Source organism: Bos taurus, chromosome Y (genome assembly GCF_002263795.3).
Source record: "Bos taurus isolate L1 Dominette 01449 registration number 42190680 breed Hereford chromosome Y, ARS-UCD2.0, whole genome shotgun sequence".
Taxonomy (NCBI): Eukaryota; Metazoa; Chordata; class Mammalia; order Artiodactyla; family Bovidae; genus Bos; species Bos taurus.
The window spans coordinates 21,804,541-21,818,758 of NC_082638.1; the positions used below are offsets into that span (position 1 = coordinate 21,804,541).

The 14,218-nt window shown below is 39.4% G+C and overlaps 1 pseudogene; it reads left to right on the forward strand.

Annotated features, from left to right (window-relative positions):
• The first annotated feature begins 6,909 nt into the window (after positions 1–6,909).
• LOC132344642 (zinc finger protein 280B-like) lies at positions 6,910–8,100 on the forward strand (annotated as a pseudogene).
• The last annotated feature ends 6,118 nt before the right edge of the window (positions 8,101–14,218 follow it).

The window sequence follows — 14,218 nt, forward strand, 5'->3', positions numbered from 1 at the left end:
TACATGTGTACATACTCTAGGCTCCATTTAAAGGAAGTTCTAAATGAAGCAGAAGTAATCTACACTAATAGAACTGAGAACAGGGGTTGCATGGGGAAGGACAGTGTGGGTAAGGGTACCAAAGAAATTTTCTAGGATGATGGGGATTTTTTTTTTTTTTTTTTGCAGTGAGCATTAGATATATAATCCAGGTGAAATTGCAGAGATATTTCTGAAATGTAAATTCCAAACAGGGTCTTGCTAAGTGGCTCTATGTATTTATAAACTTACTAGATAATATCATATTGACCTTCAGCAAGTTGCGTCACACTATGCTTTTACAACACTGCTGAAACATTCCTTTTCCAATTTGTCATCCTCCATTTGGAGGGAAAATTTGGTATATATTAACTTTCTCATTGAACTTTGGCAATTTGTAATTTGCATGGTGAGAAATCACATTCCATTATTGTTTTTGTTTGCATTTTTTATATTACCAAGTCAGTTTGACATTTCTTCCTGATTTTTGGCAATTTTCCTCTTCTTTTTCTGGGTAATTTGTATTTCATTGTATTCTTGTTTACTTCACAATTCTCTTCTATTGCGTTGTTCATCTTCTTTTCTTATTTTAACGTTGGACTCTGCATAAATAAGGTAAATGAATCATTTGTCAGCTATCTTCCAAATATTTAACAATCGTCATTTTCTAATTCCGTGTTTATTGTCTATTCAGCCATGCAGGAGGTTTACTACAAAGAAAGTTACGTAAATTTTCCCTTTTAAGCTTCTGGACAAAGAGCATGTAAAATAAGAAATTTTAAAAGTGGCCCAAAACTCTAGGAAGCTAGAGGGTGTGGTTAAAAGAATTGGGAGGGGTAACTTTCTCTGAGTTGCTCCCCATCCTCTCCTAGACGTATCAGGATGAGGCTTTGTGATGTCAAGGCTCACTCAGTACCACAGTTGGCTGTGGAAGTTACTTGCTGATCTCATAAAGTGTAAGGGTGTGGCCACCTGGGGAAGGGTATATATAGGGGTGCTCAGTGTGGAAAATTCTGAAAGAGATGGGAATACCAGAACACCTGATCTGCCTCTTGAGAAATTTGTATGCAGGTCAGGAAGCAACAGTTAGAACTGGACATGGAACAACAGACTGGTTCCAAATAGGAAAAGGAGTTCGTCAAGGCTGTATATTGTCACCCTGTTTATTTAACTTATATGCAGAGTACATCATGAGAAACGTTGGACTGGAAGAAACACAAGCTGGAATCAAGATTGCCGGGAGAAATATCAATAACCTCAGATATGTAGATGACACCACCCTTCTGGCAGAAAGTGAAGAGGAACTCAGAAGCTTCTTGATGAAAGTGAAAGTGGAGAGTGAAAAAGTTGGCTTAAAGCTCAACATTCAGAAATCGAAGATCATGGCATCCGGTCCCACCACTTCATGGGAAATAGATGGGGGAACAGTGGAAATAGTTTCAGACTTTATTTTTCTGGGCTCCAAAATCACTACAGGTGGTGACGGTAGCCATGAAATTAAAAGACTCTTACTCCTTGGAAGGAAAGTTATGACCAACCTAGATAGCATATTCAAAAGCAGAGACATTACTTTGCCAACAAAGGTTCGTCTAGTCAAGGCTATGGTTTTTCCTGTGGTCATGTATGGATGTTAGAGTTGGACTGTGAAGAAGCCTGAGCACCGAAGAATTGATGCTTTTGAACTGTGGTGTTGGAAAAGACTCTTGAGAGTCCCTTGGACTGCAAGGAGATCCAATCAATCCATTCTGAAGGAGATCAGCCCTGAGATTTCTTTGGAAGGAATGATGCTAAAGCTGAAACTCCAGTACTTTGGCCACCTCCTGCGAAGAGTTGACTCATTGGAAAAGACTCTGATGCTGGGAGGGATTGGGGGCAGGAGGAGAAAGGAACGGCAGAGGATGAGATGGCTGGATGGCATCACTGACTCAATGAACGTGAGGCTCAGTGAACTCCGGGAGTTGGTGAGGGACAGGGAGGCCTGGTGTGCTGCGATTCATGGGGTCACAAAGAGGCGGACACGACTGAGCAACTGATCTAATCTGATATGAGGGGCTCTGGAGTAGACCACTGTGAGTCTTCAAAATGACTAAGGTGACTCAGAAGCCACAAGGCTCTAGAGCTGTTATACAACAGCTGACTCTAGATACCCAGGAGGGAAAGATGAAGACCTCCCATGAACTGAGGTCCAAAGGATGTGTCAAGGTGACCTGAACCCACCTAAGCTCCTCATGTCTTTCTCTGAATTATTTAGCATGTTGAAAATAATAGGTTTATATCATTCTTTCTTATGGCTAATATTCCATTGCATGCATAATATATCTGTCTTTATCCATTCACCTATCTATGGGCATTTAAGGTTGTTTCCATGTCTTTGCTACTGTACATTGTGCTACTATAAACACTGTTGTGCATATCTCCTTTCTGATGGGAGTTTTCATCTTACTGGATATATGACCAGTAGTGTTACTGTGGGATCATATAGTAACTGTATTTTTGGAGTTTTAAAAAACTCTATACCGGGGAAGGAGATGATGGGCAGGAGGTTCAAAAGGAGGGGATATATGTATCATATGGCTGATTCACATTGAGGTTTCAAAGAAAGCAACAAAATTCTGTAAAGCAATTACCCTTCAGTAAAAAAAAAAAAAATGTATTATTATTATTATAATAAAAGCACTGCTTACTGTTTTCAATAGTGGCTGCATCAGTTTCTTGATTTTCATGTATAGTAGTGGTAGTGAAAGTCACTCAGTCGTGTCAGACTCTTTGCAATCCCATAGATTATAGAGCCCATGGACTTCTCCAGGCCAGAATACTGGAGTGAATAGCCTTTTCCTTCTCCAGGGGATCTTCCCCACCCAGGGATCGAAACCAGGTCTCCAGCATTGCAGGCACATTCTTTACAGGCTGAGCCACAAGGGAAGCCTGGTTTTTCATGTATGCTGCTGCTGCTGCTGCTGCTAAGTCACTTCAGTTGTGTCCGACTGTGCGAACTGACAAGACAGGAGCCCACCAGGCTCCCGCATCCCTGGGATTCTCCAACAAGAACACTAGAGTGGGTTGCCATTTCTTTCTCCAACGCATGAAAGTAAATATTGAAAAGGAATTCACTAAGTCCTGTCCGACTCTGCAACCCCATGGACAGCAGCCTACAAGGTTCCTCTGTCCGTGGGATTTTCCAGGCAAGAGTATCAGCCATTATAGGATGTTGTTAATCTTCCTGCACTACATGGTTGACTTACATGTTTTTGTTTTCCAAAAATATTTTGTTCTTCTTCTTTTTTAATATACATTCTTAGGAGTGGAGCTCCCAGGTCATATGGTCAGTCTCTTGTATTCTTTAAAAGGCACTTTGTAGTGACATTTATAATGGCTCCTACCAAATATATCTCACTAGTACCATAAAGATTCCATGTGCGCTTGAGAAAACGGTGAAATTCATTGTTTTGGGATGAAATGTCCTATAGACATCAATTAGGTCTACCTGGTCTATTGTATTGTTTAACGTTTGTGTTTCCGTGTGAATTTTCTGTTTAGTTGATCTATCCATAGGTGTGAGTGGGGTATTAAAGTCTCCCACTCTTATTGTGTTATTGTTAATTTGTCCTTTCATACTTGTTAGCATTTGTCTTACATATTGCGGCACTCCCGTGTTGGGTGCATATATATTTATAATTGTTATATCTTCTTCTTGGATTAAACCTTTGATCATTAGGTAGTGACCATCTTTGTGTCTTTTCACAGCCTTTGTTTTAATGTCTATTTTATCTGATATAAGTATTGCTACTCCTGCTTTCTTTTGCTCCCTATTTGCATGAAAAATCTTTTTCCAGCCCTTCACTTTCAGTCTGTATGTGTCCCCTGTTTTGAGGTGGGTCTCTTGTAGACAACATATGTAGGGGTCTTGTTTTTGTATCCATTCAGCCAGTCTTTGTCTTTTGGTTGTGGCATTCAACCCATTTACATTTAAGGTAATTACTGATATGTATGATCCTGTTGCATTTACTTTGTTGTTTTGGGTTCGAGTTTATACATTCTTTTTGTGTTTCCTGTCTAGAAAAAATCCTTTAGTATTGGTTGGAGAGCTGGTTTGGTGGTGCTGAATTCTCTCAGCTTTTGCTTGTCTGGAAAGCTTTTGACTTCTCCTTCATACTTGAATGAGAACCTTGCTGGATACAATAATCTGGGCTGTAGGTTATTTTCTTTCATCACTTTAAGTATGTCTTGCCATTCGCTCCTGGCTTGAAGAGTTTCTATTTAAAGATCAGCTGTTATCCTTATGGGAATTCCCTTGTGTGTTATTTGTTGTTTTTCCCTTGCTGCTTTTAATATTTGTTCTTTTTGTTTGATCTTTGTTAATTTGATTAATATGTGTCTTGGGGTGTTTCGCCTTGGGTTTATCCTGTTTGGGACTCTCTGGGTTTCTTGGACTTGGGTGATTATTTCCTTCCCCATTTTAGGGAAGTTTTCAACTATTATCTCCTCAAGTATTTTCTCATGGTCTTTCTTTTTGTCTTCTTCTTCTGGGACCCCTATGATTCGAATGTTGTAGCGTTTAATATTGTCCTGGAGGTCTCTGAGATTGTCCTCATTTCTTTTCATTTGTTTTTCTTTTATCCTCTCTGATTCATTAATTTCTACCATTCTATATTCTAATTCACTAATCCTATCTTCTGCCTCTGTTATTCTACTAATTGTTGCCTCCAGAGTGTTTTTAATTTCATTTATTGCATTATTCATTTTATATTGACTCTCTTTTATTTCTTCTAGGTCCTTGTTAAACCTTTCTTGCATCTGCTCAATCTTTGCCTCCAAGCTATTTATCTGTGATTCCATTTTGATTTCAAGATTTTGGATCAATTTCACTATCATTATTCTGAATTCTTTATCAGGTAGATTCCCTATCTCTTCCTCTTTTGTTTGGTTTGGTGGGCATTTATCCTGTTCCTTTATCTGGTGGGTATTCCTCTGTCTCTTCATCTTGTTTAAATTGCTGAGTTTGGGGTGTCCTTTCTGTATTCTGGCAGTTTGTGGAGTTCTCTTTATTGTGGTGTTTCCTCGCTCTGTGTGGGTTTGTACAGGTGGCTTGTCAAGGTTTCTTGGTTAGGGAAGCTTGTGTCGGTGTTCTGGTGAGTGGAGCTGTATTTCTTCTCTCTCCTTTCAAGGACTTGGGTTGCTTTTCTGGAAGCCTGATGTCCTCTGCCGGCATTCAGAAGTTGTTTTGTGGAATTTACTCAGCATTTAAATGTTCTTTTGATGAATTTGTGGGGGAGAAAGTGTTCTCCCCGTCCTACTCCTCCGCCATCTTAGCTCCTCCTACCTTAAGTGTTTTTTATAACGCCTATTATGAAAAGGTGCTGGGTTCAGGGAAATGCTTTTTCTGTAAGCATATGTGTTTTTGGTCCTTTATTGTATTAAAATGGCATTATGTTGATTGACTTTCATATAATGAACCAACTTTGCACACCTCCATAAATCCCACGTGATCATGGTATATGATCTTTTTTATATGTTGTTAGATTTTTTTTGCCAGTATTTTGTTGAGTACTCTTGCCTCTATATTCATAAGGGATATTGGTTGTGTGTGTGTGTGTGATGTCTCTGTATAATACTGGTATTAGAGAAATATTGGCATCACTTTGCATGCTATGTGGGGAAGAGACATGTGAAATGAAGGATGAAGCATTGTTGGATTTAAGTTTAGTCAGGATTAGAGGCAGAAATTTAGAATATATCAGTGTGGAATTGGGGTGAGATTATCAAGAGAGTTCATTCTCAATTTGCTAGGCCTGTATTAAGTGCTTGACATTGAATTATGCTGTTTGTTAACTATGTCTAGATACTTTATACTTTGAATCTGCTACCTATTTTCTGTATTAACATTTATGAAATTAGTATGTGTGAATCAGTTGTAATGTGCATTTAAGATACGTTTTCTTCCAATTTTACTACAAAACAAGATGCCATTAAATAGCTGATGCTTTTTTAAAAGAGCTGTTAACTTTAAGTCTAAGAAATAAGCATGTTTGTCTTTAAGATACAGAAACACATTAAAAAGTTATAAATTTGCCCAAAAAGATGCAGCTGGTGTGTGGCTAACTTAGAATTCCAGCTCAATCTTCTTTGACTCCAAAGTCCATGTTTCTAAACACTGTACAATAGTGCTTTTGTAAAAATACTCATCCTTTACATGTAATTTCACCTAATGATCAGTGGTGTTTTGTGTTTTTTTTTTCCTTTTCTTTCCTTCTTTCTTTTTTTAAAATAGAAGAGATTAAAATCAACATGGGACAATGCTCTGATTCTAGAGTCATGTAGACTTATAGGTTTTTCAGCTGTCATTTAGCCTCTTTGATACTCAGTGTCTTCATCTGTAAGATAATGGTGTTTATAACTACCTAGAGTTTTGGAGATAATCAAATACAGCATTTTTCTGTACTTAACTAATATGTAGTATGTTTATACTTAGGTGGCAGGTTATATAAAGAAAGCACTGGGATTGGTGGCCACGCCCTTCAAGAATAAAAAAAAAATATTTAAAATATGGAACCACCATGTATGTTATGTGAAGAACAAGAGCCAGAACCACAGAAAAGTGTAGGAGAAACCAAACAAGTAGATGATGAAGATGCTGAACTGATCTTTGTTGGGGTAGAACATGTAAATAAAAATGCTGATGTGATCTTTTTTGGGATGACCTCAAATTCAAAACCAGTCATTTCAAACATTGAACAGAGTTACCCCAGGTTCATGTTCAAGGAGAAAAATGTGTGATCACTTCAAGAAAGATAATGCTCACAAATTACAGCCTGTTAGTCATGCGACTCCTACATCAGCAGCACGGACTGTCTTGCCAGGTTCTGATTCTGAATCAAGATCAACAGATAGTCCTATCATTGTTGAGCCTTTGTCTGAAGCTGATTATAAAATATTTCACCACAAATAGTGCCTAATAGCGTTTCAGAATTATATTCTCCTTTGATTATCTTCACAGGTTCATTGCAGCCTCCAGTAGAAACAGCAGTTTCTTCAGGAGATATGAATAAAAGTCCTCGTGTATCAAAGCTACTTTCCACTTCTGAAACAAATAGCACAGATCCCAAAAGGCCTAAACACAGTGATGGAATTATAGGGGGCATTCTTTAGCTTTATCCCTTTCTGGTATTTTTCATACAGTGACTACTGAGCAAAGCACACCAGACAGTGTTCATACCTCATTAAGCCATGTTCAGAATGGAGAACCTCATCCAACAGCTTTTCCAAAGGACAATGCTCATTGTAAGCCTGTAAGTCCTTTAGGGAAAAATGGGCTGAAAAAAACTGACTTTCCAAGTTTAGCAAGTCAAAACAAGATTGTTGATCCCACAGAAGGAAATCTGATTGTGTTACTTGGTGACTTCTACTATGGACAGCATATAGGAGATGGGCAGCCAGAACCGAAAACTCACACAGCCTTTAAATGCCTCAGCTGCTTGAAAGTTCTAAAAAACGTCAAGTTTCTGAATCACATGAAGCACCATTTGGGACTTGAAAGGCAGAGAGGTGACAGCTGGAAAAACCACACCTCCTGCCAGCACTGCCACCACCAGTTTCCTACTCCCTTCCAGCTGCAGTGTCACACTGAAAGTATTCACATTTCCCAGAAGCCCTCTGCAGACTGTAAAATCTGTGAGTTGTCCTTTGAGACAGATCAGGTTCTCTTATAGCACATGAAAGACAATCATAAGCCTGGTGAAATGCCCTATGTATGCCAGGTTTGCAATTACAGATCATCAGTCTTTGCAGATGTGGATGCACAATTCAAAGCATACCATGGTAACACTAAGAATCTGCTTTGTCCGTTTTGTCTCAAAATTTTTAAAACTGCAACACCATACATGTGTCATTATAGAGGGCACTGGGTAAAGAGTTTTCACCAGTGTTCCAAATGTTGGCTACAGTTTTTAACTTACAAAGAGAAAATGGAGCACAAGACCCATTGTTTAAGAAGCCTAAACAGCTAAACAAATGTTTAAGAAGCCTAAGCAGCTAAAAGGGTTACCTCCTGAAACAAAAGTTGTTATTCAGGTATCACTGGAACCTCTTCAACCAGGATTGGTGGAAGTACCATCCATTACTGTGAACACATCTGATTCTGAACCATCACCCCCCACCCCAATCTAAAAGTAGGAGTTGGAAAAAAAAAAACAAAAAACCCTTAATTCTACTTTCAGTAAGTCTGAAGCAAGTATTTCAGTCAAATTTAAAATCCCCATTAAAAACAAAAAAATCTAAATTATAGCAGTATTCAATAGTATCAAATATAGTGAAACCAATGGGTAATTTATGTTTTTTTTTTTAATTCATGAAGAACAGTTTTAATTAACCTGAATGTTGAGATGTTTTTTAAAAATATATTACCTGTTTTTCATATAATTATCTTAATATGTAAAAAAGTATGTGCTCACGTGTGTGTGAGAGAAAGAATGAGAGAGGGGGAGAGAGGAAAAGTAACAACCTATTTCGGTATTTCATGTTGTTTGTAAGTTCAAAACCTCTGCTATACATATAATCTGTTGAGTGTTTTAGAAACGTAATTTTCAACTGTTTTCATGCCTTCAAGATCTCAGTATTAACTATACAGCCAGATTGGAATGACTTTCTTATGGTATAGTCCCATGTGCTGCTGAACTCTCCGAAGTGCCTCTGTTTTGCTGATCTAAGATAACCTGGCTCCAAAAGCCTGGTGTGGAGAAGTTGATGGAGAATCTGTGATGTGAGTTTGAAGCAGATAAGGGATTTAGTCAGTGGAGAGCTGTGACTTCTTGTCCCAGTTGAGGAAGAGACACACATTCACTCCAGGCATGGAGCCAAGGCAGAAGGAACACTGTCTCAGAGTGTCTTTACCTACCCCAGGGACATCTCAAGGAAGCCAACCATTGAAATGCCTGTGGTTGGTGAGGGGCTCCTGTAAGCATCAAACAAGCCCTGTGTATCATTGACTACAGTTGCAGAAGCAGAGATAGTTAACAGAATGAGGCCTGGTGCCCGTGGATCTCCTGTTGAGTGATCAAAAGGGTAATTTGATTCATTCCATCCCCTTTCCCATTTGGCTGGCCTTTAGTCACAGTGAAGTAGCCATGTCTGTCTAAGTCACAATAGTAAAGCAAGTTAAGATTCTCAAGGGAAAAAAGCCTTGACATCTAGTTTGATTTGTCCTTGACCCATAGTTTTAACTGAAAAGGCTCAAACACAGGGAATCTGTTAGATTTATGAATTGGGCTAAATTTAGTTCTCTTACTCTTAAACTACAATGGAGTTGTCCGAGAATAGTAAATGTAGTGGATAAAAATGGTTCAGGGTGATTAAACCCTTTATAGAGCTTTTCCTTACCTTTTCCAGTTACCTGTGTCTTACCCTAGTTGAACATATGAAGATTTCAGTGTTGTGTCTTATCTTGCCTTGGACACAAATGTATTGTGGTTAACAATTAATTCTTTGTGTGTGTAATTTCCCATTTTATCAAACTCATACTGAATTTTGGTCTTACTTGATACAGTCTGATGTGCAAGAATTGTCTCGTTTAATTCGGTATTTATCAGGTCATAGAGTTATTCTCCTTGCTCTAATCTATCGAACTAATCTGTGATTATACTTGTGGAAAATTTTTACTTATGGTCTCCAAGGTCCCATTGACAGACCTGCGGGGTACCCTCCAAGTATTGGTTCCTGAACATCAGTACACTTCACTGCCTCTGTGGGTTCCTGGAGTTGAGTCTCCTTACGCATGTCTTGGAGAGGGCAATGGCATGCCACTCTAGTACTTTTGCCTGGAAAATCCCATGGATGGAGGAGCCTGGTTGGCTGCAGTCCATGGGGTCTCTAGAGTTGAACACAACTGAGCGACTTCACTTTCACTTTTCACTTTCATGCACTGGAGGAAATGGCAACCCACTCCAGTGTTCTTGCTTGGAGAATCCCAGGGATGCGGACGCCTGGTGGGCTGCTGGCTCTGGGGTTGCACAGATTCGGACACGACTGAAGCAACTTAGCAGCAGCAGCAGCAGGTATGTTTTAATGCCATCTCTTCTCCACTTCCGGCACAGGTAACAAACAATCTGTGCACAATTCAAGGAACCTGGGATCCTGGCTGTAGACCTATGCCAGGAGAAATATCTCGTTTTCCCTTCCTTTCTCCTCCTTATCTCTCCCCACTCTTTTTTCACCCTTCCTCAATTTATTTAAATTCTCTAAGCTTTCACAAAATGCTGGGAAGTGATAATCACCAAGGGCTTAGCATCCCTTTCAGAACTGAACAGGAAGGACTACAGATGACTAAGCTGTAGCGAGTCTTGTCTGCATTTTAGGTAATTTTCTGAGTGTAAAGTCTATTGTATTTATTTACTCCATGCTTGACTGGTTGATTTGCACTTTGAATATTTTACTAGGACTTTCCAGTTAGTTTGCTTAGGCCAAAGCACTTTGTTAAGTGTAAGCTTAAACCACTTTTGCAGAAAGAGTGTGTGTTGTTCTGGTCTCAGGTGAAAACTTCTATGTATAATTAAACGTGCAGACTTTTATATATGTAGCTCATTTATTCTATTTCTATAGTAAAAATATGAAATGGTTTAGTTATGTGTTTTTATTCTTCCTTAGTGTTATCAATATTGTTACTGGTATTTGCTCTGAAGTATGCTCCTAAAGAATATAAGTTGTTATTTATTGCCAACTACTGCTAGGAGGGATGGGGGGCAGGAGGAGAAGGGGACAGGAGGATTCTATTTTGCTTGCTCTCTCAGATAAAATTTAATATTTAATTCATGTTGCCAAAGACTTGTAAGTAAAATTAGTATTTATAGAAATACAACGTTTTTTTTAATTATTTCTTCTGTTTTTCTTTTTACAAATAACATGGTATATTTTTAGTTTTTTTTTTTTTAAACTAATCTTATTGTGTTGGCCAGGACTTCTAAGCATGATATGTAAATGGGTTTTCTTGTTCTTAGTACCATCAAATGCAATGAGTATATGGCTACAAATTTCTATTTCTATTTTTAAAATTTAAAGAAAATTGTTTTATTGGATAATTTACAACATCTGTTGAGACATTTACTTTTCTTTCTTTCTCCTTTCTTTCTTTTTCTTCCTTTCTTCCCCTTCTCTCTTCCTCTTTCTTTCCTTTCTTCCTCCCTTTCTTTCCCCAGGTTTTTGCTTGACTGGACTCTTCCTGAAACAAAAGTCATTCCACTCAGGGTTGAATATTATCCTCTCAGAATCTCATTCCATTCTCATTTCTAGTATTGGAATTAACTTCCTCTTCCCTTTCATGCATTGGAGAAGGAAATGGCAACCCACTCCAGTGTTCTTGCCTGGAGAATCCCAGGGTGGGTGAGCCTGGTGGGCTGCTGTCTATGGGGTCGCACAGAGTCGAGATGACTGAAGTGACTTAGCAGCAGCAAAGGTGGTAAGAAAAACTTTATTCAAGGTAAGACTACTACAGCAGGGTCTTATAATGGGGTAGAGAGATTGAGCTCGAGTCTGACTACAGCAGGAACACAGCTGGGATTTATAGCTAAGCAACAGGGTGGGTCCATGGTGTTGCAAAGAGACTGGGGGACTGAAAAGCAATGAACAACAACAATAACAGGGTGGGTGTCAGTGGATGGAAACTTATTAAGAGGACCGTAAGGATTCTGAGGGAGATCAGCCCTGGGATTACTTTGGAAGTAACGATGCTAAAGCTGAAACTCTAGTACTTTGGCCATTTCATGCGAAGAGTTGACTCATTGGAAAAGACTGATGCTGGGAGGGATTGTGGGCAGGAGGAGAACAGGGCGGCAGAAGATGAGGTGGCTGGATGGCATCACTGACTCGATGGAGTGAGTCTGAGTGAACTCTGAGTGAACTCTGGGAGTTCGTGATGGACAGGGAGACCTGGCATGCTGCGATTCATGGGGATGCAAAGAGTTGAACACGACTGAGCTACTGAACTGAATTGAACTGATGGGTGAGGGTGGATTCTGGTTAAACTGAGAGGATCATTGCTGAGGCTAGGCAAGGCTGATAAGATATTGAGGTGAGTGACAAGAAATTTGATCTGATACTGAGGGTGGTCAGATCAAGGGTGGGGTATTTTTACTAAGCTCACATTGCAGGTTCTGGCTTAGATTGAACTAAATTGACAGGCACCCCTAGATAAAGACATTGCCCAAAGTTGGCAGTGCATTAGTGAACTACTGCTGCATAACAAATTACCCCAAACTAATAGCTTAAAACAATATTATCTCATACCGCTGCTGAAAGTTGGGAGTCCAGGAGTAATTCAGCTGAATGTTCTGGCTCCGGGTTTCATGAGATTGCCCTCCTCTGAAGCCTTGACATGGGCTGGTGGATTTCCTTCCAAGATGGATTACTCACATAGCTGTTGAAACCAGTTTCCTTGCTGTCTGTTAGGAGAAAGCCTAAGTTCTTTCACATGGACCTCTCTGCTGGGCTACCTGAGTGTTCTCAAGATAAGAAGGCTTCTAGAGTGAGTGACCCAAGAGGATGAGCAAGGAGGATGCAGTGCCTTTTATGACCTAGTCTCAGACACTTCATTTTCATTTCTACAATATTCTAACGTTAGAAATGAGCCACTAAGTCCAGCCCACATGTGAAGTGGAGTATAAGATCCACCCTTGATGGTAAGGATTTGTGGACATAATTTAAAATCACGTGGTACACACATGGCCACAAATTGTTTACATACTTGTATGTCCCAAATGCATTTTCCTGCCAATGCTTTCAAAGATTTTATCCATTATAGCATTAACTTGAAGTTCAGGACCTTGTCATTTAAGTCAGGTCCAGATATGGATCAGGGTCCAGTTGTGCAATATCTCAAGTATTCAGTCGCTCACTTGTGTCCTACTCTTTGCGACCCCATGGGCTGCAGCAGGACAGTCTTCCCTGCCCATCATCAACTCTGGGGGATTACTCAAACTCAAGATCCATTGAGTTGTTTATGACATCCAACCATCTCATCCTCTCACGTCCCCTCGTCCTCCTGCCTTCAAGCTTTCCCTCATCAGAGTATTTTCCAATGAGTCAGTTCTTTGCATCAGGTAGCCAAAGTATTGGAGCTGCAGCTTCAGCATCAGTCCTTCCAATGAATATGCAGGACTGATTTACTTTAGGATTGACTGGTTTGATCTCCTTGCAGTCCAAGAGACTCTCGAGTCTTCTCCAATACAACAGTTCAAATTATACAAGTATAGTTCCTCTAGACCTGAGGATCTGTGAACAAAAGGCATGAGTCAATCTGCTCACTTTAACAGCCAACATACAGTGGTGGGTCAGGCATAGATAACCTTCATAGACACTCCTGTTCCAGAAAGAGGAGGGGAGATGGGAGTCAATAGTAGCAATTCTGAAATCCCACGGGTTCTTGTTGGCAGTCCTTGGATTAGGATTCAAGGCCTGGAAACTTCTAAGCTTCGGTCTCTGACTTTTTAATTCTGCCCTCTAACATGATTCCATTGCATGAAAGGTTGATACAGTGAAACAGTCTCCCTAGTCTGCTTCCTGCTTGTCGAAGGTAGAAGTCCAGAGTTCTCTTATTTTGTATTGTTGTTGGTCCTTTCAATCTAAGCTAAACTTAAATATGTTATCATAAAAACTTGGTGTGCCTCCTGATAATCTTACTGGTGTTCTTCGAAAGCACCCCACTCTAAAACCACAATCACACATGTCTTCATAGGCCTATTTTGCCTTGGTTTTCTGCTGAGATGGCTGAGGGATAACACTCTGAAACTTAGTAGAAGTCGTATTGTGTGACTGAAGTGATCTCTGAGTTACACGTCTAAACTCTTTGGAGGGCATTGGCCTGACTAAATAATGCCATTAACATCCCCTTCCACCTTTCTGAGGCTTAACAGAGAATTTTACCATCACACAAATCTTTAGAGCAAGTTAATTAAAAAAATATATTAAGAACTGACATATAGATGATGTACAATGTTATATTTGGACCACCTTACTCTAATGCCCTGGATATGATCTTTGCTTGATAGCCATTAATTTTAGCATCTTCGGTCATCTTAAAAGACTGAAAAATTTCCAAATCAGCAAATTCTGTCTCATTTTTTAATAGTCTTTTTCTTAAAGTTTTTTTTTTTTTTTAATTTCCCTTCATATTTTACTATAGGCAGCAAGAGGAAACCAGGCAGTACTTTTGGCTGTT